This window comes from Monodon monoceros, unplaced genomic scaffold (assembly GCF_005190385.1).
Source record: "Monodon monoceros isolate NGI ecotype Baffin Bay Population unplaced genomic scaffold, NGI_Narwhal_1 Super_Scaffold_18, whole genome shotgun sequence".
Lineage (NCBI taxonomy): Eukaryota > Metazoa > Chordata > Mammalia > Artiodactyla > Monodontidae > Monodon > Monodon monoceros.
In genome coordinates this window covers 67,099,743-67,127,065 of record NW_021703774.1, presented here as the reverse complement: position 1 = coordinate 67,127,065, position 27,323 = coordinate 67,099,743, and the positions used below count along the sequence as shown (strand labels likewise).

General features: G+C 37.8%; 1 pseudogene; it reads left to right on the top strand.

Moving 5' to 3' along the window:
* The first annotated feature begins 3,230 nt into the window (after positions 1-3,230).
* Positions 3,231-22,521, top strand: LOC114900041 (annotated as a pseudogene).
* The last annotated feature ends 4,802 nt before the right edge of the window (positions 22,522-27,323 follow it).

Here is a 27,323-nt window from a genome sequence, read left to right as displayed (position 1 = left end):
AATTGATGACTCTGTGCTTTCCACCAATCTGCAATGCCAGCTCTGGTGCAAAGAGTTTCCATATACCAGAACTCCATTTTCTGCCCATTGGTGTGACCACTTATCCCTGTGACAATACCATACCTTCTTTATTCCTATGGCCTTATAATAAGTAATGGTATTTGAAAGGCAACCCCCTCTACTTCTTCTTCTCCTTTAAGAGTGTTTTGGTTTCTCTTGGATCTTTGTACTCCCATATAAATTTTAGGATCAGTTGTCAATCTAACAACCAACCAACCAAAAACAATCCATTTGCAATTCTGATTGAATTGTACAGAATTCAGAGTATGAATTCATGGATTTTTGATTAATTGGAATCTTCATAATATTAGATCTTCCAATTCATAAGCATTGTGTATCGCACCATTCATTTCAGTCTTCTTTAGTGTTCATTATTAAGGTTTTATAATTTTCTTAATAAAGGTCTTCATTCCTAGGTATTTTCTATTTTTAAGCTATTATAAATGATAGCCTTTTAAAATTTAATTTGATATCTATTTGTTTATGTACAGAAATGTGATGAATTTTTATATATAAATTTTATACCAGAAAGCTTGTTAAATTCTCTTAATAATTCTAATAATTTATCAGTAGCTTCTCTTAGATTTTCTATGTTCACAACCACATAATCTATAAAGAATTTCTTCCTTCTCAATCCGTGTATTTTTTAATTCCTTTTTTCTTGCCTTACTGGGCAAGAAATTAGAATATTCTAGAATATTCAATATTCAATGTTGAAGAGAAGTGGATAAAGCAGTCACCCTTATCTTGTTTTTAATCTTAAAGAGAATCCTTCAGTATCTCACCTCTAGGTATATGTTGGCTGAAGAATTGCTGTACACATGTTTTATCAGCTTAAAGAAAATCTTTTATTGTTTGTTTACTAAGGGCTTTTATAAGTAGACACTGAATTTTAAAAATGCTTTTTGGCAGCTATTGAAATAATCATGTCTCTTTTCCTTTAAACAATTCATGTGAGGAAATATATAACTGGACTGCTTTAATGTTAAACAAACTTTGCATCCTAAAATAAAACCAACTTGGTCACATACCCATCTTATACACTGTTGGATGTGGTCTGGTGACATTTTGCTTAAGAATTTTGCATCTATTTCTGTGCATGAGATTGGCCTGATAAATTTGGTGTCAAGATAATTCCAGCTGCAATAAATGAGGTAAGGAGTATTCCCTAGTCAGGAAGGAAGAAAGTTTCCTCTACTCTTCAAGGTTCTTCTGGCTGGTCTAAGAATTAAATTGACCCGAGACATATTAGTGAGAGAAAACCAAACAAAAGTTTAATAACATGTATATATGGGAGAGATTCAGGATAACTGAGTAACTCACCAAAATGGCTAAAACCCTCATCTTAAATACCATCTGCAGCCAAAGAAAAAAGAGAATGTTGGGAGTAGTGGTTTGGGACTTCAAAGGAGAGAAAGGCAATTCACAAGGAGATGGAAAAGCAAATGCTTGCTGGGCCAGGCAGAAACAATGGGACACAGAAATTTTAACAAGCAGACTTTGCTAGGTTCCTCCCTGTCTACCATACCTGGTTCATACCATAGTTATCTATTGTGCTAGCTCCCTTCCTGGAACAAGTCCTCCATCTACATTCTTTTAGTCAGTTAGAGGAAAGGTCAAAGATTCTTCTTGAGTCTTTGGACCTTAAAAATAAGCAACCTAGGGCTTCCCTAGTGGCACAGTGGTTAAGAATCCACCTGCCAACGCAGGGGCCACGGGTTTGATCCCTGGTCCAGGAAGATCCCACATGCTATGGAGCAGCTAAGCCCGTGCGCCACAACTAGCAAGCCTGCACTCTAGAGCCCATGAACCACAACTATTGAGCCCACGTGCCACAACTCCTGAAGCCCACACGCCTAGAGCCCGTGTTCTGTAACAAGAGAAGGCACTGCAATGAGAAACCCATGCACTGGAACGGAGAGTAGCCCCTGCTTGCAGCAACTAGAGAAAGCCCGCACGCAGCAACGAAGACCCAATGCACCCAAAAATAAATAAATAAAATAAATTTATTAAAAAAAAAAATCAGCCTAACTTAACCCTCATGCTAAAGAGACACATTTTGGTCTCTTTTGCTCCCCTATACCCTCTTTTTCTATTACCAAACATAGTTTGTGTAGGACTGAAATTAATTTATCCTTGAATGTTTTATAGCACGTATTGGTAAATTGTTCTTGGCCTGGAGGTTTATTTGTAGATTTTTCATTACTGTCTTTATTTCCAGTAGTTTTCAAGTATCTTCTTCATTCAGTATTGGTAATTATTTTTCTAGAAATGCATCCATTTCATTGAAGTTTAAAAATGTACTGATATTAAGTTGTTCATAATGTTGCTCTTCATCTTTTTGTGTCTGAAACTTCTGTTATTGTGTCCCTTTATTAATTCATACTAGAGTTTATGTCCTCTTTTTTTTTTTTCTTGGTCAGTTTCACTAGCAGTTTACCTAAAGTTTATAAACTTTTACCCTTGTGGACCTTGTCTGTTTTATCTTTCTTTTATATATCATTAACATTTTGTCATTTTTTTCCTTCTACTGTCTTTTTTTATCTTATTTTTATAACTTCTTAGGATGGATGCTCTACTCATTAATTTTCAGCCTTTAAAAAAAATTGTAACAGACAAGCATTTTAAACTACGAACTTTCCTCTAATGATGTTCCAAATGCATCGTACATGTTTTGGTACATGATTCTTTTATTATTCTCTAATTCTAAATATTTTCTAACTTCCCTTATTAGCTCCTCTTTGAACTATTGGTTAGATTATCAACTATTTGTAATTTTTCAAGTTTCTTTTTGTGACAGTTTCTAGCTTAATTACACTGTGGCCTGAGACTGTGGTCTACATTTTGAGAAAATCCAGTTTTAAGAAAAATTTGAGACCAATTTCATGGGCCATACATAGGTTGTCATTTTTTACATGACCCAGGAGTACTTGAAAAGAATGCTTTACCTCAAACTTTTAAATAGTGTTGCTCAAAATCTCTGTATCTTTAATTCCAGTTCTAGGACCTAGTCTGCCGTGTCCCTGGAAAAGGCAGGTGATTCATGAAGTTTTGAACTGGGTCTTTGTGGTGTTCAATCTTTGCTCTGGACAGTGCGCTCACCAGAGGGCAGGGTAACCTCTGGTCCAAAGAGATGGTGCTGACTTTGTCTTTCAGACCTGAGATCTTCAATGAGGACAGCCAACCACACAGAGGTAAGAGAGTTTATTTCCAAGGTTTCTCCAACTTCCAAGAACATCAGCTCACACTCTTTGTGGCATTTCTTACCCTGTATATTCTAACTCTGGCTGACAATTTCATCATTGTGACTGTAATCCACATTGACCATCACCTCCACACCCCCATGTACTTCTTTCTAAGTGTCCTCTCCTATCAGACACTTTCTACTCTCTGGTCATCATCCCTCGCATGCTTTCCAGCCTTGTAGGTCTGAGCCAATCCACTTCCCTGGAGGGCTGTGGGACTCAGCTTTTTTTCTTCCTTGGCTTTGCCATCACCAACTGCCTCCTATTGGCAATAAGGGGGTATGCTTGCTATGCGGCCATCTGCCACTTTATTACTCGATCATCATGAACTGGAGGGTCTGCGCCAGGCTGGCATCCTCAGTCTGTGCCACGGGGTTCTCACTCTTGCTGGTTCAGGCTGTGGCCATTTTCAGACTGCCCTTTTGCAAGGCACTGATTGAGCATTTTTTCTGCGATGTTCAACCTGTGTTGGACCTGGCCTGTGCTACCGCAATCATCAATGATATCCTGACCTTAATTATCAGGCTCTTGGTCATTACAGGCCCTGCAACCTTCCTCTTCATCTCCTACATCCTCATTATTTCCACCATTCTCAAGATCGCCTCAGCTGAGGGCCGGAAGAAGACCTTTGCCATCTGTGCCTCCTACCTCACTGTGGTCATTGTCCTCTACGGCTGTGCCTCCACTCCCTACCCCAAGCCCAAGTCAGAGAACACGAAGGATGATCTCAGTGACCTACACTGTCATCACACCTTTACTAAACCCTGTTGTGTGTAGTCTAAGAAACAAAGAAGTCCAGGATGCTCTGTGGAGAGTGGTGGGTAGGAAATCCCTTTCCTAAGATGAAATCCCTACCCAAACAGGTATGCATGCCTTCCAGGAGGAAGCCTATATAGGTAAAGTTACAGAACCAAGATTTCAAATGATTAGTGAAGTCTCATACATCACGGCCAGGGCAAAAGTGGAGCCGGGGTCTAGCCTCTAATAATTGATTTTCACTTCCTCAACCTTTTGTTAACATAAATAAAAGCAAAAGTCACTCAAAGACACCCATGGGCCGTATTCCAGTAGATAATTACAAGGTCAGAATGTGATCTAGTGTTTATCTCATGCTTAAAGTGACCAGTCCACTTTTTAATGTGGTATAAACTACATTTAAATTGTAGTTTAACGCCACTCCATTGAATCCTCTTTTAACATAAATTGGATGCTTGAACAAGTGGTCACTAGGGAGGATATTGCGTAGAAATCTAAGTGCCTTGTGCTTTAATAAGATAAGCAAAGCAAAAATATAGATATCTTTTAGGAAATGGGTTTTCAGTGAGCTAAAATCCTTCTAGAGAGAATATTTTCAAACATGTGGGACTTCAAAGGAAAGGGAACCATGGGGTGGGAAGTGAGAGGGTTAATTGGAGAGAACTCCTAACTGCATATGACGGGCATGCGGTGCACATGACTTGGTCTGATGCTTCGCTTCTTCTGGCTAGAGATGAGCCACATAAAGAAGTCCTTGCGGGGCGGAAAGAAGGGTCTCCCTCATGGACAGGATGCACAGCAGGCTCAGAGGAAGAGAAGACTAACAGCTCAGGGAGCAAACTGCTGAAAGAATGCTGTGAAATTGGCTGAAGAGAAAGAAAAGTTAGAAGCAGATCCAAATTGGAGCTTCCTGTGGTAGGAGAGCAAAAGAAGCCAGAAGTACAAGGGGAGGGTCAGGAGGAGCCAAAGAGAGTTTAGAAAAGGTCCTTCAGGTTGGGTCCTCTCCTGCCCTTTATAAGCTAAGTCACAAAGGCAAAGAAAGAGAATTAAACAGAAATATGAAAAGAGTCAGCATAACACCTTTCTGATAAATTAGGTAATTTCATTAGTCCTGAAAATCTGAAAAGAGTCGACAGTAAAGGATTTTGACATGAAAACTTCCATAAAATTAAAGCAACTGAGTTAGAAATGGAATAATAAAAGGCAATTTACTGCTCCTCACCTTAAAAATATAAAAAAGAATCAGGGTGAACTTTAGACTCAATTTGTGACATAAGATAGGTGTTGAATCAAACTATAATGATCAAAATTGATAATTACTGAGCAAATAAAAATTATTATACTGATCTATTTATTAAAAGATACATAAGATACACACGAGTACACAGTATCCTCATTATAAAATATTTTTGAAATATAAAAATATCAAAATCTCTAAAATGATCGTGCATTTTATAGGCTATGCATGCAAGCACATAAAAATCTAACTTTAAAATGGTTCTGCAGTTCAGTCTACTTTGTAATTCTGATCTCCCAATCCTACTGACAGAAAAAAGTCATCTAGTCCTTTTCATGAAAACTGGGGCAATTTAGTAATTAAGTCATTTTATGAGTAAACAATGAAATTCAAGGTCCTGCTCCTGCCCTTTCTTTCCCATTATCCTCTGGGTGAATCAAGTTCTGGTGCAGGTGAGACAGGCTGGACCTGGGACCTGGGACCCTTTGTTGCAGTGCTTGCACCTGGACAAAACTCTCCTCCAGCAACAGAATACAAAGAAACTATAAGGGCCTAAAAATAACTGCACACATGACAGTCAGGCAATTACGAACAGTAAGATACAAAACGACTGGGACTTCCCTGGTGGCGCAGTGGTTAAGAATCCACCCGCCAATGCAGGGGACATGTGTTCGAGCCCTGGTCTAGGAAGATCCCACATGCTGCGGAGCAAATAAGCCCGTGCACTACAACTACTGAGCCTGTGCTCTAGAGCCCGTGAGCCACAACTACTGAGCCCATGTGCCACAACTACTGAAGCCCACGCACCTAGAGCCCGTGCTCTGCAACAAGAGAAGCCACCAAAATGAGAAGCCAGCGCACCGCAATGAAGAGTTGCCCCTTGCTGCAACTAGAGAAAGTCCGTGTACGGCAATGAAGACCCAACGCAGCCAAAAATAAATAATATAAATAAAAATAAATTCATAAAAAAAAAGATACAAAACAACCAAAATCCCAACTTCCACTTCTGAGGTGTCAAGCAAAAGCAGGGTACTGCACATGATCCCTGCACAAAGCACCACCAAGGAGGTGCGAAGACCACCTAAGCCACCCCTCTAGCTTGACCCAAGGGTCCACCCCTACCCTCACCCCATTTAAGGGACCAGCTCACCCCCACTCAGGAGCAAGCAAGGGAGCCTGCTACTTGCTTTCACTCCCTTGTGCCACAACACAAGTCCCAATAAAGCCTTGCGTGAATTTCTAGTTTGACCTCTTATCAATTTCTATTGATTAAGGAGTCCAAGAACCCTGGGTTGGTAACAAAGCCTTCTAGTTTTCTAAGCATGGAGGAAGAGGAACTTGATACATGGTCACTTCCACCTGTCCATGTTGGATTTCTATGTAAATACATGACTTCCGTGGTCATCCTTGTTATCTATTGTGATGACTCTGGTCTTATCATGCTCTTTAATCAATGTGGTTCCTGCACTTCATCTTCCTTGTGACTACTCTAGGTCTACTGGCCCTTTCTCAACCACTGCTTGAGGGCAATTGGACATTCAGTTGCACCCTTGACCCTATAACGGAGTAAATAAGACACAGTGGGGTGTCACCAAGACATCCACTTGGATGTATCACTCAACTGTTTCTGCTCCACCAGGATTCACGTGTTTTCTGAGGCTGGGAAGTGAGGGACATATCCCTTCTGCTTTATTAGTTGCCACCCGTCCTTCCTTACAGCAGGGTAAACCTGGTATCTGCTGGTAGATCTAAGAGTGGGCCTTCCCCAATATCCAACTAACTCCAGTGTTATCTTCTCCACAAAGCTGGATACCTTTATTTTATTTTGGCAGAAAAACCTAAATTATTCCTAACTCTGTAGTAGTTTACATTATACATTTCACATACAAAATACTTTTAGTGCTTAGACTTTTGATATGCAAAATGATTCTTTGTAAACTAAATGTAGCTTTCCTCTCTAGAAAAGTTTGCTAAAGTTAAAAACTATTTCATCTTTTAAGACAAATGTTTTAGTTATGAGTTAAAAAAAATCTTTTTGAAATTCAATGGACCTTTTTTTCTGTATTCTTTTGGGCTTACCCTTCCCTGGGGCAAATGAAAGTCCTCTGAAACAATGTGAAATATGGAAATAATGTAGAATTTTTATTCTGTTGCATTTATTTAATGTGTCAACAACATTAATTATCATAGATTTTAAAAAATGTTTTATTATCTAATACAGATAGTTACCTGCCATTATTCTTCTTCAGAATATTTTTAGGTGTTTTGCCTATTTAAATTTTTCGTATAAATTTTAGAAGCAGCTTATTTAACTTACACCCCTCCCCAACACACACACATACTCAGCACAGTTACATACATACAAGCGAACCAAACTTTGGTATTATTTTATTGAAATCCTACTGCATTTATTAACTAATTTATGAAAAACTAACATTTTAATGATCTTGAGCCTCCATATTAAAAACATAGTATTATTTTCCATTGGTTTAAGTCTCCTTCTGTTTTTTACTTTTTACATTTCAAAGTGATCAACCATGATAACCCTAGTTACGATGTCACTATACAAAGATGTACATAGTTATGTTCATAACCATGACTCATTTATTTTGCAAATGGAAGTTTGTACCTCAACATCCCTCACCTATTTCTTTCCTCCTCCCATCCCTTTCCCCTCTGGCAACCACCTGTTTGTTCTTTAGGACTCTGTTTCTGTTTTGTTATGTCTGTTCACTTGTTTTGCTTTCTAGATTCCACATATAAGTGAAATCATACAGTATGTGTTTAACTTCTTTCACTTAGCATAATACCCTCTAGGTCCATCAATGTTGTCACAAATGGCAAGATTTCATTCTTTTTTATGGCTGAATAATATTCCATTGTAAATATTTACCACATCTTCTTTAACCATTCATCTATTGATGGACACTTAGGTTGCTTCCATATCTTGGCTATTGTAAATAATGCTGTAATGAACACTGGGGGGCATGTAACTTTTCTAATTAGTGTTTTTGTTTTCTTCTGATAAATACTCAGGAGTGGAATTTCTGGGTCAAATGGTAATTCTATTTTTAATTTTTTCAGGAATCTCCATGCTGTTTTCCATAGTGGCTCTAACGATTTACATTTCCATTAATAGTGTATGAGGGTTCCCTTTCCTCCACATTCTCACCACCACTTGTTATTTGTTATCTTTTTGATAATAGCCATTCTGACAGGTGTGAGGTAATGTCTCATTGTGGTTTTGATTTGCATTTCCCTGAGGATTAGTGATGCTGAGCATCTTTTCATGTGCCTGTTGGCCATTTGTATGTCTTCTTTGGAAAAAATGTCTATTCAGGCCTTCTGTCCATTTTCAATTGGGTTGTTTGGTTTTTTTTTTGATGTTGAATTGTATGAGCTTTTTTAAAAATCCTTTATTGGATCTATCATTTGCGAATATTTTCTCTTATTCACTAGGTAGCTTTTTCATTTTTCTGATAGTTTCCTTCACTGTGAAAAAGCTTTTAAGCTTGATGTGGTCCCATTTACTTATTTTTGCTTTTGTTGCCCTTGCCTGAGGAGACATATCCAAAAAAAATATCACTAAGATAAATGTCAAAGAGTTTACTACCTATGTTTTCCTCTAAAAGTTTTATGGTTTCAGGTCTTACATTTAAGTCTTTAATCCATTTTGAATTTATTTTTGTGCATGGTATGAGAGAGTAGTCTAGTTTGATTCATTTGCATGTAGCTGTCCTGTTTTCACAAAACCATTTATTGAAGAGGTTGCCCTCTCCCCATTATATATTGCTTTGTTTGTCATAGATTAATTGCCCATATAAGAGTGGGTTGATTTCTGGGCTTTCTATTCTGTTCCACTGATCTATGTGTCTGTCTTGGTGTCAGCACCATACTGTTTTGATTATTGTAGTTTTGTAATATAATTCAAAATCAGGGAGTATGATAGCTCAGCTTTACTCTTCTTTCTCAAGATTGTCTTGGCTATTTGGGGTCTTTTTTGTTTCCATATTTTACACATTTTTCTATAATTTTTTTCTAGAAGTTTTACAGTTTTAATTTTTACATTTAAGTCAATGATCCATTGTGAGGTTTTTGGTAATAAGCTGTGAGATTTAGATCAAGATTAAATTTTTGCCTACAGATATCCAATTGCTTCAGTTCATTTTTTTTTTTTTAAACATCTTTATTGGGGTATAATTGCTTTACAATGGTGTGTTAGTTTCTGCTTTATAACAAAGTGAATCAGTTATACATATACATATGTTCCCATATGTCTTCCCTCTTGCGTCTCCCTCCCTCCCACTCTCCCTGTCCCACCCCTCCAGGCTGTCACAAAGCACCGAGCTAATATCCCTGTGCCTTGCGGCTGCTTCCCCCTAGCTATCTACCTTACTACGTTTGTTAGTGTGTATATGTCCATGACTCTCTCTCGCCCTGTCAAAGCTCACCCTTCCCCCTCCCCATATCCTCAAGTCCGTTCTCCAGTAGGTCTGCGTCTTTATTCCTGTCTTACCCCTAGGTTCTTCATGACATTTTTTTCCCCTTAAATTCCATATATATGTGTTAGCATACGGTATTTGTCTTTTTCTTTCTGACTTACTTCACTCTGTATGACAGACTCTAGGTCTATCCATCTCATTACAAATAGCTCAATTTCATTTCTTTTTAAGGCTGAGTAATATTCCATTGTATATATGTGCCACATCTTCTTTATCCATTGTTGGTATCATCTTTAATTTCTTTCATCAGTGTCTTATAGTTTTCTGTATACAGGTCTTTTGTCTTCCTAAGTAGGTTTATTCCTAGGTTTGTTATTCTTTTTGTTGCAATGGTAAATGGGAGTGTTTCCTTAATTTCTCTTTCAGAGTTTTCACCATTAGTGTATAGGAATGCAAGAGATTTCTGTGCATTAATTTTGTATCCTGCAGCTTTACCAAATTCATTGATTAGCTCTAGTAGTTTTCTGGTGGCATCTGTAGGATTCTCTATGTATAGTATCATGTCATCAGCAAACAGTGACAGCTTTACTTCTTTTCCTTCTCTGACTGTTGTGGCTAGGACTTCCAAAACTATGTTGAGTAATAGTGGTAGAGTGTGCAACCTTGTGTTGTTCCTGATCTTAGAGGAAATGCTTTCAGTTTTTCACCATTGAGAATGATGTTTGCTGTGGGTTTGTCTTATATGGCCTTTATTATGTTGAGGTAGGTTCTCTCTATGCCTACTTTCTGGAGAGTTTTTATCATAAATGGGTGTTGAATTTTGCCATAAGCTTTTTCTGCATCTACTGAGATGATCATATGGTTTTTATCCTTCAATTTGTTAATATGGTGTATCACATTGATTGATTTGCGTGTATTGAAGAATCCTTGCATCCCTGGGATAAATCCCACTTGATCATGGTGTATGATCCTTTTAATGTGTTGTTGGATTTGTTTGCTATTATTTGGTTGAGGATTTTTGCATTCATATTCATCAGTGATATTGGTCTATAATTTTCTTTTTTTGTAGTATCTTTGTCTGGTTTTGGCATCAGGGTGATGGTAGCCTCACAGAATGAGTTTGGGAGTGTTCCTTCCTCTGCAATTTTTTGGAAAAGTTCGAGAAGGATGGGTATTAGCTCTTCTCTAAATGTTTGATAGAATTCACCTGTGAAGCCATCTGGTCCTGTACTTTTGTTTGTTGGAAGATTTTTAATCACAGTTTCAGTTTCATTACTTGTGATTGGTCTGTTCATATTTTCTATTTCTTCCTGATTCCGTCTTGGAAGTTTATACCTTTCTAAGAATTTGTCCATTTCTTCCAGGTTGTCCATTTTATTGGCATAGAGTTGCTTGTAGTAGTCAGGTTTGGTTTTAGATATGGCAAGGATTAGTAATTTATAAAAAAAAAATTCTGTGTATTTTAGACTTGAACAAATATGCAAATATACTGAGAATAATAGGTTTCTTATCATTGGGAAAAGAAGTGAGAAAGGGGGAACACTAGAACACAGTCTGAGATATTAGTTTAGAATTGGAGGTATCATTATAAAATCATGGTTGTTAAGATATAAATATTAATACACCCCCCCATTTTCTAGCTTTAGAGTCTAAAATTAAATATACAGCAGTGGCAATAAGTACACCTAGCACCCAGATCTTGGTTTCTAAATACAATTCTCCACTAAAAGATACCATAGCTTCTCAGAGAAATGGCTGATTCTGGGAACAGTGCAGGGAAAGTACAAGATGAGCCTGGAACGTCTCTATCTTGAGGTTAAAGAAGTGTTCAAAGAAGAGACTGGTGGTTGCCAGTGAATGGGGTCAAAATGGGTGAATGGGGTCAAAAGGTATAAACTTCCAGTTATAAAATAAGTCAGCCATGGGGATGTAATGTACAGCATGGTGACTATAATTAATAATACTGTACTGCATATTTGAAAGTTATGAGGAGATTAAATCTTAAAAGTTCTCATCACAAGAAAAAAAGAATTTATAACTAGGTATGGTGATGGATTTTAACTAGACTTATCATGGTGAACATTTCGTAACATATACAAATATCAAATTATTATACTGTACACCTGAAACTAATATAGTTATATATCGATTATACCTCAATTAAAAATAAAACTGCCCAAAGAATAATGGAGACATGTCAAAAGAACAAAGGAGCCAGACTAATGCAGTTCCCACTTGCCAATTCTGTGATGATTTGAACATCAACATAAATAATGTTAACAGTAACTAACATTATCTCATAGTACCTATATTATCTAAGTCTGCTAGTATCTAAATAGTACCTCTTTCTTACAGAATATCAGTCTATAGGAGAAATGATGGTGTTAGGAAATCATCAATGGATCCTAAAACTAGAGCGTGAAAGTTTGATGAGGAACAGGATATTAATCTAAATATATCACTCTACAAATTATGTATATAAAAAGGGAAAATAATAAGTTTACAGTGGAGAAACCTAGTGGACACCACCTTAAACAAGGTAACATCACTAATATTAGGACAAATTGACATCACGTGGTTCCTGGTATGATGCACTGAGAATGATACATCACTTTCATGATATTCTTACTAAAAATTCAAAATTTCAATCTAGTCATGAAGGATATTAAATCAAAGTAAGTACAAAGAAGGGAAAGAAGTGAAACAGAATCAAAGTTAAGTGCAAGGGGAAAATGATGAACTCTTCAGATAAATTCAAACTGAGAGACGTTCCATAAAATATCTGGCCTGTACTTTTCAGAAGTATCAAGGTAGAGAATGACAAAGAAAAGTAAGGTACTGTTTCAGATAAAAAGGCACTAGAGAAACAGGAAAACAAATATGTAAAGGGTAATCTTGGATTGGATACTAAACTACAAAAAAAATTTAGCTATAAAGGACATTATGAGATAATAGGGTAATTTAAATATGATTTGTGGATTAGGTAATAGTATTGTTGTATTTGATATTAATATATATGTGTATGTGGCTCTCTCTGTATATATATATATACATATACACTGATTTTTAATAATTATACTGCGATTATGTAAGAGAATGAGCTTCTTCCTAGGGAATACACACTAAAATATTTAGGAGTAAAGTGACACAATGGCTTCAACTTACTCTCAAGTGATTCGGAAAAAAGTTAGATAGATAGATAGATATAGATAGATTATAGATGAAAGAAGAGAATGATAAAGTAAGTGGGACAAAATGTGAATAATTGGGGTACCTGGACAAAGACATTTAGGAGTTTTTGTAGTACTCCTGCAACTTTTCTATAAGTCTGAAATTGTATATTTAAAAAGTTTCAAAAAAGTGAAAAAAATATTATAATTTCTTTATAGATATTTGTGCAGGAAAGGGTTAAGCCAGAAGTCCTGGGCTGCTCAAACCCTGCACATTCCCAAGAAAGGCTTCTGTTTAGGACTGGACCTCGGCCAGCTCATGGGAGACGAGCTCTGAGCTCTTGAATTAATTCTGCTTGATAAGTGTTTTGATATGTCAGAGGCCTTGAACCACAGATATTTGTTTGATCAGATCATTTATGCTAAAAGTGTGATTTATGGTGAACACCTGTTTTTGTTCTGAAGGGCTGGAGTCTGAGTACCTGAGGTCAGTAATGCAGGTTATTACATGCCTAACGTGACTGACTCCCAATAAAAAGCCTGACAGCAAGGCTCAGGTGAGCTTCCCTGGTCAACAACACTTTGCACCTATGGTCACTTTGCATTGTTGCTGAGAAAATTACTCATGTCCATGTGACTCCCCTGGGGTGTTTATGCTTGGTTTCTCCTAGACTTTGCCCCCATGGACCTTTTTTCCCTTTGTTAATTTTAATTTGTACCCTTTTGCTGTAATAAACTATAACCATGACTGTAACAGTTTTTCTGTACCCTGTGAATCCTTCTAGGAGGATCACCTACCTGGATAGTGATCTTGAGGACTGACAACAAAAATTAAAGCATTTAAATAAATAGAGAGAGAGCCTATATCGGTTCATCCCTAATGATTTTTTAGTTTAATGCAATTCCAAAAACCTGATCTAAAATTTGTATGGAAAGGTAAAGATCCAGCTACATAAAAATAAAAGAAGATAAGAGGGGTTGATCTCCCTGATAACTAAGATTTATTATAAAGTTATAGTTGTTAAGACAGTGTAATCTGGGTACATGGAATAAAACTGACCAATGGAGCAGAATGGAGTGGCTAAACTGACCAATGCTTATAAAGATTTATAATGTATGACAGAGATAAAATTGTAGACCAGTGGGGAAAGGAAGGACTCTTCAAACAGCTGATAGGACTGGATATCCAGTTGAAAAAAGAAAAATGAATTTGGACATCTATCTTACCTCATACACAAAAATCAAATCCAGATGATTTAAATATGAAAAGTATATTAATAGGCTTAGAAGAAAATAAAAGTGACTATTCTGACACTGAGGTAGAAATTTCTTTTTCCAAGGAAGATGCAAAATTGCTAACAAAAAAGACCAGAATGATAAATTTGACTCCATTAAAATAATTTTTGTTCAATAAAAAGCACCATAAAGAAGTGAAAAGACAAGCCACAAAGTGGTAGAAAATATTTGCATAACATATTAAGGACAAGAGTTTGGTGTCCAGAGTACATATAAACCTGCTACAGTTGAATAAAAAAAACACAAACAACCCAAAGGAAACGTGGATAAAGACATGAAAAGTATTTTGCAGAAGACAAAGCAGTCATAGCCAATAAACTTTGAAAAGATGTTCAACCTCTTGTTATTCAGGAAAATGTAAATTAAAACCACAACCATGTCACACCTACTAGCTTGACAGAAATTAGCAAGTCTAATAACAAGGAGGAAAGGATGTAGATCAACTGGAACTTCTCTTATTCTTCACCTGTCACAGTGTAAATTGGTACAACCACTACAAAATTTGATTTAGTATTATCTTGTAAAGTTGAAACTTTTTATCTTCCATGAGCTAGTAATTTATTGAAAGGATATAAACCTTAGAGGAATTTGTGCACATTTAATCAAGAAAGTATGCAGTAAAATATTTGAAACATTACAATTTATAATAACAAAAATCTGGAAACAACCCCCTTATCCCACACCAGGACAATGGACAAAAAACATTGCGGTATATTCACATGATGGAATAGTGTAAGGCAGTTCAATTAATAAACTATAGCTCCATCCTGGATCTTGAAAAGGAACACTGAATTTTTTAAAAAACAAGTCTCAAAAAACTGTATACAGTATATCATTTTTATAAAGCTCAAGAACAGAACTAAAAAATGTAGTGTTTAAACACACATACAGGACTTCCCTGGTGGCACAGTGGTTGAGAGTCCGCCTGCCGATGCAGGGGACACGGGTTCGTGCCCCGGTCCAGGAAGATCCCACATGCCGCGGAGCGGCTGGGCCCGTGAGCCATGGCCACTAAGCCTGCACGTCCGGAGCCTGTGCTCCACAACGGGAGAGGCCACAACAGTGAGAGGCCCGCGTACCACAAAAATAAATAAATAAATAAACACACATACACATATAATAAAGGTATAAAATAAGTAAGATGAAAATAAACATAAAAATCAGGATAGTAGTAACTGTTGGGGGTAAGGGTGAGAATAGGGGGGTGCAGTGCAAAGGGATAAGGAAGTGGGAAAAATGAGAATTAGCTAAGTGATTCTTGAGTCGAGTAGCTCTTGAGTCGAGTGATGGGATTCCAAATGTTTATTTTATTGTTATGCATCTCAACATATTTTAAACATAGTGTTTTGTAAGTATATGTTATATTAAATATGATAAATATTTTTTAAATAAAGAAAGATCATAACATACACCAAACATAACATATACAAAAGCCCATAGGCAAATCGCAACCAGTAGCTTCAAAATCTTCTTGTCAGCCAAGGCAGAGTTTTGTTAATTTTGAAAATGTTTAGAACTTTGGTTTGCCTTTCCAGTTATCATGTAATGCACTAAATATATACCTATTTTACTTTATAACTCATTAATGTCATCTCAAATGTCTAACGTTAGATTAGCAGAAGATCTAGATTCTTCTTTTTTTTTGGTGGTGGTGGTGGGGGAGGAGTTGTTCACATTTCCCCTTCATTTTTCCAAGAGTCCCTGGAACTTAAGCATTTCAAAAAGAGTGGTCAGGAAGGAACAAAATTGGGTCATCTGTAGGACATGGATGGACCTAGAGACTGTCATAAAGAGTGAAGTAAGTCAGAAAGAGAAAAACAAATATTGTATATTAACGCATATATGTGGAAGCTAGAAAAATGGTACAGATGAACTGGTTTGCAAGGCAGAAATAGAGATACAGATGTAGAGAACAAACATGTGGACACCAAGGGGGCAAAGAGGGGGAGTAGGATGAATTGGGAGATTGGGATTGACATATATACACTAATATGTATAAAATAGATAACTAATGAGAACCTGCTGTACACAAGGAACTCCACTTTGGGGTACAGTAGAAACTAACAACATTGTAAAACAACCATACCCCAATTAAAAAAAAAACACCTGATCAGTGAGTGGCAAATGAAAACAAGCTCAGAGCTCCCACTGATTATGCATTATGGTGAGTTGTATAACTATTTCATTATATATTACAATGTAATAATAATAGAAATAAAGTGCACAATAAATGTAAAAAAAATACTTAATATTCCTCAGAACCAAAAAAAAAAAAAAAAAGTTGTCAGGTTTACAGAAACACCTAAGTAGGGAAAGCCTGGAGTTTGCTTAGTCTAATTTTTATTTTGTTTCCTGTTTCCCTTTGAGGACAACGAGCCTAACCTGTTCAAGAGAAGATCCTGGACATTTGCTAATTCACTATAGCAAATAGACTGTATTTTCAAAAACTGAACGCAGTTATCTCCCATTCTGTATGCTCTCCTATTAGTGTGCTGCACCCCCATTACAAAGCAAAGTCTGTACGCCTCCCCTTGAGACTGGGCATGTCTCTGTGACTGACTGGACAATTATGGTGGTGTGAAAGTCATGCTGTGACATCCTGACTTTTGAGACCAGGACATAAAGGATCATACAGCTTCTGTCGGGCTCTTTGTCTTGGGGTGCTTGCTCCTGGAATCCACAGCACAGGCTGTGAGGAAGCCCAGGCTACTTGGAGAGGCTAGGTGTAGGTATTTCAGTCAACAGCCAGCATTGACTGACGACGTGAGTGAGCAAACTCCCGCTAACTCCTGACCACAGCTACATGGGAGACCCGATGTGAGAAGAGCCTCACTGAGACCAGTCTCCCAGAGATGGATGATGAAGGACTGCTGTTGCTTTATGACACTAAGTTCAAGTAGTTTGTTATGCCGCTAACTGGAACATCCAAGTTTCAGTACAAGCAAGCATGGATGTGGACAACTACAGTCATGCATGTGGACAAGCCTACCCACACAATGCTAGGCTGAGGTTAAGGCACCCAGGGACACAGTGCCCAGGAATACAGCACTTCCCTTAGCTCAGCCCTTCAGTTGTTCTCACAGCCATACCCAGAGAGACCTGCTAGCCAGGAGTCAGGTTGTTTGGCCATCAACCTCCTAACAGAACCCTAACCACTGTCCTTCCTCTCCTGATTATTCATAAACCTAGGATTCTGCTAGATTTCCTTTTCAGCTCTTAAAACAAAAAGATACCTCCTCAGGAAAAATAAGGTCACTAGTGTATCCTCTAACAGCATGGTCTCCTAATTTTTCACAGAGAGCTCAGATTGTAACAGTACAAAGTTCTTCCTACCCTGATTGTGTGTTGCTAGAGCTGTCTTGATTGTCTTCTATGAAAGAGGCTTTCTACCTTCTTCCTGCTGGGGGCAGGGAGCCTTTTCATGCCTCAATGCTGATTTGTGTTTGCAATGATATCTAGAGTGACAAATTGGCTCTTCTCTCACTAGAGCAGAGAAAAAAAAAGTTTAATCACAGGGGTGGTCCCAAAATGGAAGACTATCCAATCATACTTTGACCACAAAACACTGAAGGCTATAATGGCTATGAAGATACTATTCAGCTGCAAACAGCCAGGAAAAGAAGTTGAGACGTTAACTTCATTAATGATAATTTAATGAAAAGTTTTGAGTTTTCTAAGAAACCCTGATTTGGCTAGCATTTCCTCTTATGTCTCTGAAACTGATATGGATAAGAGCAAATATTATAAACTTCTTCATGTTTGCTATAAACCTTTATTTCTATAGTTTTCTAAATTTAAAAGCTACCACAAATTCAGTAGAGAAGGAGAAGCAGGAATACAAAAAAAAACCCCCCAAAACAACAAAAACAACCACCCCCCCCGCCACTTAACCAAAAAACAAACCAAAACCAAGTACAAGGGGCATTTTTTAAGTTTATCAAGGTATGAATGCAGGCACTTCATTTTTTTGCCATGTGTGGAAAAATTAACTTGGAGAATTGTCAGGATCTGGCCATGAGATAGATAAGGTACATGTGGTTAAATTAACTAAACAAGGAGGCCATCAAACTGAGGGGCCTCCAATGCCATGGCAGCCTATGTAAATAAACTAAAGTCTAAGGCTGGAAATGCCTCCAGGTTATAAAATCAAAGCCTCAGGACAACCAATCACAAAAAGCCAACCAGGCTTTAAGTTACAGCCAGTCATTACTCTCCTTACTTTGCCTCTCCTTTTTCTTTATAGAAGTCTCTCTCTGAGTTCCTGGCCCTGGGGCACCCCTAACAACTTCTGGTTTGGCACTGCCCAATTTGCATTGATTTTTGTTAAAAAAAAAAAAGCTTAAAATTTTTAATATGCCTCAGTTTGTCTTTTACCAATATGAAAGAGGAAAATAGTGAGAATAAGATGCTCCTAGGGGGAGAAAAAATGCCTGGACTTGGGGCTGGGAAACCCCAAGGCTTGTGAAGGCTTGTGAAGCCCTGTGCATTTAACTATTTTCTTGGACAGGCCTGGGGTATGAAATCCTGGCTCAGGTTTCTTTAGACACAGACAGTGATCTCCTGGCCTTCTGGAGAGGTCTCTACTGTCTATTGAGCTTTTGGTCTACCATATCTGAATCCCACAATAAGGCAGAAACAATAACCAGATTGACTGTTTTAGTTCCAGAAAAGAAGAAGAAGAAGAAAAAAAAAAGATATTGAGCAGGGTTCTTGACTACAGGGAGAGCTGCATAGTTTCCTGGAATCCAAGACAGAGGCTCTTAGCTAGAGCCCACTTGGGCTTTGTAACCATGGTTTTCCAAGGCCCAACTATATAAAAATAGAATATTTATTTAAAAAACAAAACCTGACAAATAAGCCACTGCTGTTTCTACTTGCAGTGCAAAGTGCCATGAGAGTCCCAAAGCACAAACCCATATAATCTGGTAAATGTGCCCTCTATATAACAAGGTCCCTGGGCACTGGCCGTCTGCTTACTTCTAGCCCCAGGGTGACTCTCGAGGGTGCTCAGGGAATGTCACCCAGAAACCTTGAGAGATGATCCCCAGAGAGGCTTTCTTGGGTGTCAAAAGCTCTTCCCCCAGCTGGAGAGAATATCTAGTATCTGAGGAGCCCCCTGTAACTTTCTTTTTACCTTCAGCCCTAGACTGGCCCTAAAGCAGGCAGAAGGATCACGTTCAGGTGCCTTTGTTTCATGACCTTGATTTGTGAATACTTGTGACCAATGGGCCACATTTCTGATCTCTACCTCCATTTTTCTGTTGAGCCACAGATTTGCAGGAAGAAAAGTAAGTGAGATTTGGGAAAAGACTTCAATCATTTACAGAGGTAGCCACATACAGAATAAAATACACGTATGGGTTTTATTGTTGTTAAAGGGTCAAATTATATTAATCTGGAAAGGGTCCAGGTGTATATGAATTTTTGTTCTTCTTTAGCCTTAATTTACCACTTTCAAAGATCCTCTGCTAATCCTAAGGAATGATGACTTCCAGAGTTAGACTATCTTGACTAATATGGTAATAAAGAATGTGGCTCTGCTACTTAGCAGCTATGTTTCCTTGTCTTCACACAAATCATAATCCACAGAGACACTGTTTATAAAGCCTCATAGTATACATTTACAGTTACTTATCATGTTACACACATCAAGCCAAACAATTTTCCCTGTTAAGAAATGGTCCCTGACGTCTAACATAAAATTTTTCTTTCAACCTCATACCATTTCTTTTCATATCATGCTCGGAGGGGTTGAAGTGTAACTGTGCAGCAATCTCTTATAAATACCATTTTGTAGATTTCCTTTATTTAAAATGTTATATTTCTGAAAAATAGATTAATCTTAAAAGCACTAAAGAAGTTTGCCTTTGAAATTTACCCAATAGTGAGTCATTTTTCAATGTGGCTAATTTGCTTTACTTCCAGCAAAATGCACTTTTTAGGCAACTCCATGTATTCTATTATTAAATTTATTTTTATAGCTAACCTGTTACATAATTATATGTTGTTTAGTAATAGGGTAAAAGCTACTAGAAAAGTTACACTACCAGTATATTTTCCAATTAGATGTTCATAGTGTTAGCTTTCTTCTAGAGTTATAATTCCAATGTTAAAATTCAGCCCAGTTCTTTAATTGTTTGTTGCTGTCACAGGCATAGACAGAGGGAAAGGAGACAGAGGCTAAAAAACATTGAAAACTCCTCTTCTTTGAAGAAGAGCTCGCTGTGGTGCCCCAGCACTCTGCTTTCTAACAGGCAATTTGTTTGATGGACCAGCTACCTGCAACGATTCCATCAGCAGACATTGTGCCCTACATTGCAGTTGTCATAGGGTTATAAAGAGTTGAAATACTTGGTCCTTACTCTCAAAGACTATATAATACAGCCATGATGGGACAGTTCTATGATGCAGTTTTGTGTAATGGGAGGAACAATGGACACAGGATCAGAAGACATGAGTTCAAGTCTTGATTTTCATCCTTTGACACCTGTGTGTCCACGGGCAGTTACCTAAACGGAGCTGATCCTCAGTCTCTGCTTCTGAAGAGAAACAATAATCCTCACCCTTCCTGTTCCATTGGATGGTGATGAAGTTAAACAATGTATGTGAACATATTTTGTAATCACAAATGCACTGTGGTGCTTTCAACACAAAAGAGCTAGTATACAGTTGTATGCTACCTGCATGCAAGGACACGTGTTTGGGGCTGGGGGGAGGGAGGGAGCAGGGTGAGAGAGAGAGAATAGAAAAGGATTTTACAGAGGTTATGGGCTTTGTGTAGCTTTGAAAAATGAGTAGTGTCTAGGGAAGAGGACTGTAGCACAGAAGTTGAGAGGAGTAGTACCATCAGGGCTGAAAGACTGAAATGGGAACACAGTGTGTAAACCATGGTGACAAGAGCTCTACCTCAAACCCTAGAAGCTTGGGCATTAGTAGGTAGCCACAGAGCCTGGAGCTCTGCACGACGTTACACCACTGAACTTGGATGGATTCAATAACTGTTTGAATTCTAGTATAAGTTGATACTTAACAGTGTAAAAATGTTTCTACCAACAAATCTATGATGTTATCACAATTGCATCCATATAAACGTGAGGAAACTGGTCTTAGAGATGTAAATTCCTTGCCCAAGGTAACTTAGCCCATGATAGAACTAAAATATGAGTTTATACCACCTGACTCTAAAAACCATGTATTTTTTCCTTAGTGAGCAAAGAACATTACTCCACTGTTTATTCCCAAAAGAAATGAGCATGGGTATGAATATAAATAAGCAGAGACCTGAAGTAGATGAACCAAAAGAATCTGCCCAGCCTGCTATTGACAGAAATCAACCATCTAGGTTCCTTATATAATTTTTTACTTTCTTAAATGCCATATATGATTTAATGAAGAAAGAGAATCACACTTTGGTGAGTGAGTTTACTTTCCAGGGTCTCTTCAGCTTCCATGAGCACCAGCTCACTCTCTTTATTATGTTCCTTGCACTGTACATGTTAACTTTGGCAGGCAGTATCATCATTATGACCATCATTAGCCTTGATCATCACCTCCACACCCCCCATGTACTTCTTCCTCAGCATGCTGTCAGCTTCAGAGACCATGTACACACTCATCATTATACCCAAGATGCTCTGTAACCTCACAGGCCTGAGTCAGCCCATTTCTTTGGCAGGTTGTGCCACTCAGATGTTCTTCATCACTTTGGCCATCAACAACTGCTTCCTGCTCACAGCAATGGGGCACGACTGCTATGTGGCCATTTGCAACCCCTTGAGGTACTCTGTCATTGTGAACAAGAGGGCATGCATCCAGCTGGTGTGGGAGGCCTGCAGCATTGGGCTGGTTGTAGCCATGACACAGGTTACATCTGTATTCAGGTTATCTTTCTGTGCTACAAAGTTGGCCCACTTCATCTGTGACATCTGACCTGTGATGAAGCTCTCCTGCACTGACATGACTGTCAACGAGATCCTGACTTTATCATCAGTATCCTGGTGATCCTGGTTCCCATGGGATTGGTTTTCATTTCCTACATCCTCATCATCTCCACCACCCTTAAAATTGCTTCTGCTAAGGGCCAGAAAAAGGCCTTTGCCACATGTGCTTCCCACCTCACTGTGGTCACGGTCCACTATGGCTGTGCCTCCATTGTCTACCCCAAGCCCAGGTCAGAGAACACTGAGGATCAGGGTCAGCTGATCTCAGTGACCTCCACCATCATCACCCCTCTAGTGAACCCTGTGGTGTACACCCCAAGGAACAAAGAGGTCAAGGATGCTCTGCTCCGGGCCACTGGCAGGAAGCTTTCCTGAGAAGAGGGGCCTGTTTCACAGAAGGTCTTAGAAGATTCTACAGAGAAGAAAAAGTAAAGCAGTGCCCACAGCACCTACAGTGAAAATTCTGCAGCCTACTAAGCAGTGGTTGGGTAGAAGAGAAAAAAGGACTACAAACCCAGCCCCTGGAGATAGGGAGAAGGTTCTCCAAAGCACAAGCAAACCTGCATCTGACAAGAGAGCATAGATGGTATGGAGCAATAAATATAGGAGAAAGAACTTGATTTGAGGAAGTAGATGGGTTGTCTGCACAGCTGGGACAGAATAAGATCAAGATAGTAGAACGAATTAATGAGGGGAGGCTACTCCAAGGCAGGACTAAACTTTTAAATATATTCTATAACACTCTTTTTGGACATGGGATTCACTTTTATCCATTTAAAGTTACAAAGGCTTAACACCCAATTGAAGTCATTCTTTTATGGACAATTCAAGTTCCTTTCATCTTAGACATCATAAATAAATAGCTATCGGGGCTTCCCTGGTGGCGCAGTGGTTAAGAATCCACCTGCCAATGCAGGGGACATGAGTTCGAGTCCTGGTCTGGGAAGATCCCAAATGCTGCGGAGCAACTAAGCCCATGTGCCACAACTACTGAAGCCCACGCACCTAGAGCCCGTGCTCCGCAGCAAGAGAAGCCACCGCGATGAGAAGCCTGCGCACCCCAACAAAGAGTAGCCCCTGCTCGCCGCGACCAGAGAAAAGCCTGCGTGCAGCAACGAAGACCCAGTGCAGCCAAAAATAAAGTAAATAAATAAATGTATTAAAAATAAATAAATAAATGGCTATCAGAGATAATAAGCATCTACACAATTCATCAGTCCTTGAAGTTTGGATCTTTTCCACATAAGTCTGCATTCTCCCATATGGCCAACCTGGAACTTAAGTTTTCAGGACCATGTAATAGAAACATTTTTGGAAAGTGATTAAAATTCCTTGGCAATTTAATTAAAGAAAGAGGTAGCACCAAGTAATCATATTGGCATTTATATTATGAGAATGTACAAAGGTTATTGGTGATAATATATGTGAATGGTTCACCCAGTTAAAAAAAAAATTAGTATTGCCTTTGGAGATGCTTGGAGAATGAAAAGAAGTGTCTAGTGGATGGGAATATAAGAGAGAATCTATAACAAGGATTAGCCAGGTGAGAGGATTGGGAAGATTTGGATGGGTAAGGAAATAGCCATATGGTGACTTAGTGACTCAACAAAAGAAAAAGACTCAAACCATCAACACTATCATTTCAAACCCCCTAGGACCTGAATTAATATGCCATCTTTCACTAGTCACCTCCACTTCCAGCACCCCTCCCCCAGCCTGTTATCCAGTCCCACACAGAACACCTGGTGACTTGTGGCTTCCCATTCCCCATTTCATATTCTCATGCTTTTCTACAGCTTATTGCTACTTAATGGAAATCCCTTACTGCCACCCTCACTGCCCACTCAACCAGGGTGTTCTCCTTTTAAAACACCAAACTAAAGCATCTCTCTTTTATGAACTTTCTAATGAAGAAGAAATCACTCCCTCACTCTCCTACCTCTAAACTCATACATGCATTATATTATTATAGTGAGCATTTCCCATGATGTCTTTATGGCTCAAAGTCTGAAATGGGCAGTGAGTGATGTTGTAACCAGATGAAGACTTCACTAAGTGGACAGTTTAATGTCTTACTTGTACCAGGTGACCTGTTTTTCACAGGCTGTGTTCTCCTTCCTGTTAATTTCAAAAGTTAGGGTTATGTCCAAATATTGTAATTTCATAAATAGCCCATTATGGTTCAGTCTTTCATAAATTTGAGTATTTTTTAAAATTTGTGGTGGACTCCAACAGAACCCCAAAATAAAGGTACCCCAGGTTTGCCAATGGTCACTTTTACTCAGTAAATAAAAAGACTTTTTAAATTTTAGACTGTAGCCTCAAAAATGCTGCCCTGTTCATTCAACTTTATTAATAATAATCTATATTGGCAAAGTTAGCTACTGAAAATGTTAGGTAGCAGTTTTTGGAAGCCAGCAGAGTAAAGTGGATATAACATAAGCACTGTAAGAAAAAGACTGCATTTTGAGTCCTGGCTCTGCTTCTTATTCACCACATATACTTGAATGATTAGTTAACTTCTCTAAGCCGCTGTTTCCTCATTCACAAAACGTCAGTTTCTCACGACAAACACGAGACAAGAGGTGTGAAAATCCTTTGTAAATGACAAAACAGGGGCAAATATTCTTTATTTTTATTAGAGTAAGAAAAGCGCTATAATCTCTGTAAACTTCTAATTATATCAACGAAACCCAGAGGGTTCAACCTCATCCATCTGAGGAGGGTACTGCCACAGAGATTTCTGATTCTCCATTTTTGTCTGCCTGCTATCACTTTTATTTCTATTCCTGGTGCAAGGTAGAGTCTCTTTCTTTAGACACCCTGGAGAATGATGAGGGGAATTCCGCTTCTGGATGATTAATCCTCCAGACACATCCCAGTCATTTAGCCTGATACAGAGCTTCAGTGATCTCATGAGCACAGAAAGTGATTGTTTTACTTAGTTTCCCCAGACATATTGGTTCCACCCTTCATTTCTCAACTGGCCTCTTTTGTTGGGAAGAACACAAAATCATAAGAAGACTTGAATTTAAGACACACCTTTATTCCTTCCCAACTGTGTATTCCTAAGGAAGTAATGAAATCTTTCCTTATCTACGATATGGGGTTACCAATGCTGGCTCTGCCTTTCCCATTAGGCTATTGTAAGAATCAAATACAGTAGAATTAACAGAGCATAAATTGTTGTGATAACCACAGGAGGTGTTAAGAAATATAATGTATCATTATCCCTACTATTATTAGCTAACATGATCCCTGTATTCTTACCTCTCCAATTTTTCCTGGCTATTTTATATTATTTCACTAATTTTTGACTCCTTCCTCCCTCCCACTTGTACTTAAGTTCTAATTGCTGTTGTATCCATCCTTAAATCTGGTCATGTATTTGTAGTTGCTTATAAAAAACGACAACAAAAAAAAAACAACACTTCCAAACTTTGCATTACTATCTTTTGTTAGCAACTTCAGCAGTTAATGCTTGTCCTGCTCTACATCAAACACTTTCCCTCCTTCTAGTTTAGTAGATTTCAAACTCTTTACCATGCTCCATGGCCCTCAATAAGCAATGCATACTGTAACATAACCCAGTATGCATGCATACATTTTCTGTATGTCTGTGTATATATACACATACACATACATATACAAACAAGAAAAACATTGACAAAACAGTACTTACCCTTACTATATGCAATGCATTTAGATGTTTTTCATTCTAGTCAATTCTGTTCTATTTCATTTTATTTAAGTAATATTAGTGAAGAGAGGTGCATCTAAGACATATTTTGACTAACTACTCAATAACTGAGAGTTAAAATATTCAACGGAAGTCAATGCCTCAGCCCAAGATCATCAGATTGTCTCTGGGATACTGAAATAAAATTAAAATCTTATTTTAGAATTTAATAACATTGGAAGTTTATTAGTAAACATTTGGTAATCATATTTAAACATCTGACATTTCAGAGGAAGGACATTTAGTGTTCACTGTAGCTGCTAGATTGTTCTAGCAGTCACTAAAACACACATTTGGTATACCAGATAGATGCTCATTTTTCAAGTGAGGAACTGAGATTGGTAGAAAATCAAAATATCTTGAAGGTAATATCTCATTTTTCTCTAACACTTTCCTTTCTTCATATTCTTTATTAGATACGGATTAAAAGTAATTTATACTGGATACTGTCATACATGATTTGGGTGGCAAAACTGAAATTGTGCTGTAACTCATATATAAAATATGATAAGATTCATGGCTTAAATGGAATTAAGAAGCTAAAAACACAGTGCTGAAAAGTTGTTTTATTTAATATTATAAATACAAAACACCAGACGATTTTACAAAGATTAGAATTCTGATATCTAATTTCCATTATTCTGCTTTGTACAGTTTAAATTTTATAAATATCTATTGGCTTTATAAGGATATAGTGTTCTTTCTAAAACTAATAAGCAACAAACTATTTCAATATTTATATGAAATATTATTTTCCTATTTAACTATTTAAAACTCTTAAATTTGTCCAGAAAATTAACAACTTTCACAATATTATCAATTATTCTTGCATTTTACTCTTGTAATAATAAATGAAATGTATACTTCAATTGCTTGATAGAATTTTATCATGAAAAGCATATAAAGCTATTTCAGTCTAAGTCACAGTCTAAGTCACAGATAAAATGATTAACTGCATTTGAAAATGCATATTTGAACATTTAAAAAAATCAAAATGACTTGCTTTATTCAGAATACTGATGTTGTTAGACTGATTAGAGACAATAACCCATACTATTAAATGATCATTGTTCACCTACAAATTGAGATGCCAAAAAAATGGCATACAAGATTTTGAGCCATCAACTTTGCAGAAACTGAAAACCAAAGTAGCAACCCAACAGCAGGTTTTGACCAAATACCAAAAGCAAAGCAGAACTTTGAGGTATTCCTGGTGTGATCCACTAAACTTAGGGAAAACATGGGGAGATATGGATGCCATATGCAGTGTTGCATGCATGAGTGACACACCAAACTGGCTGAAATGATAGGTAAGTATCTGAGAAGGAGGCCCCCTATTTTTTCTTTTGTCTCCTTTTATTCTAAAATAGCAGTATGTGAATTGGCATTTTCCTGATCACAAAAGCAATACTAATTCTTTGAAAAAAATTTCAGAAAA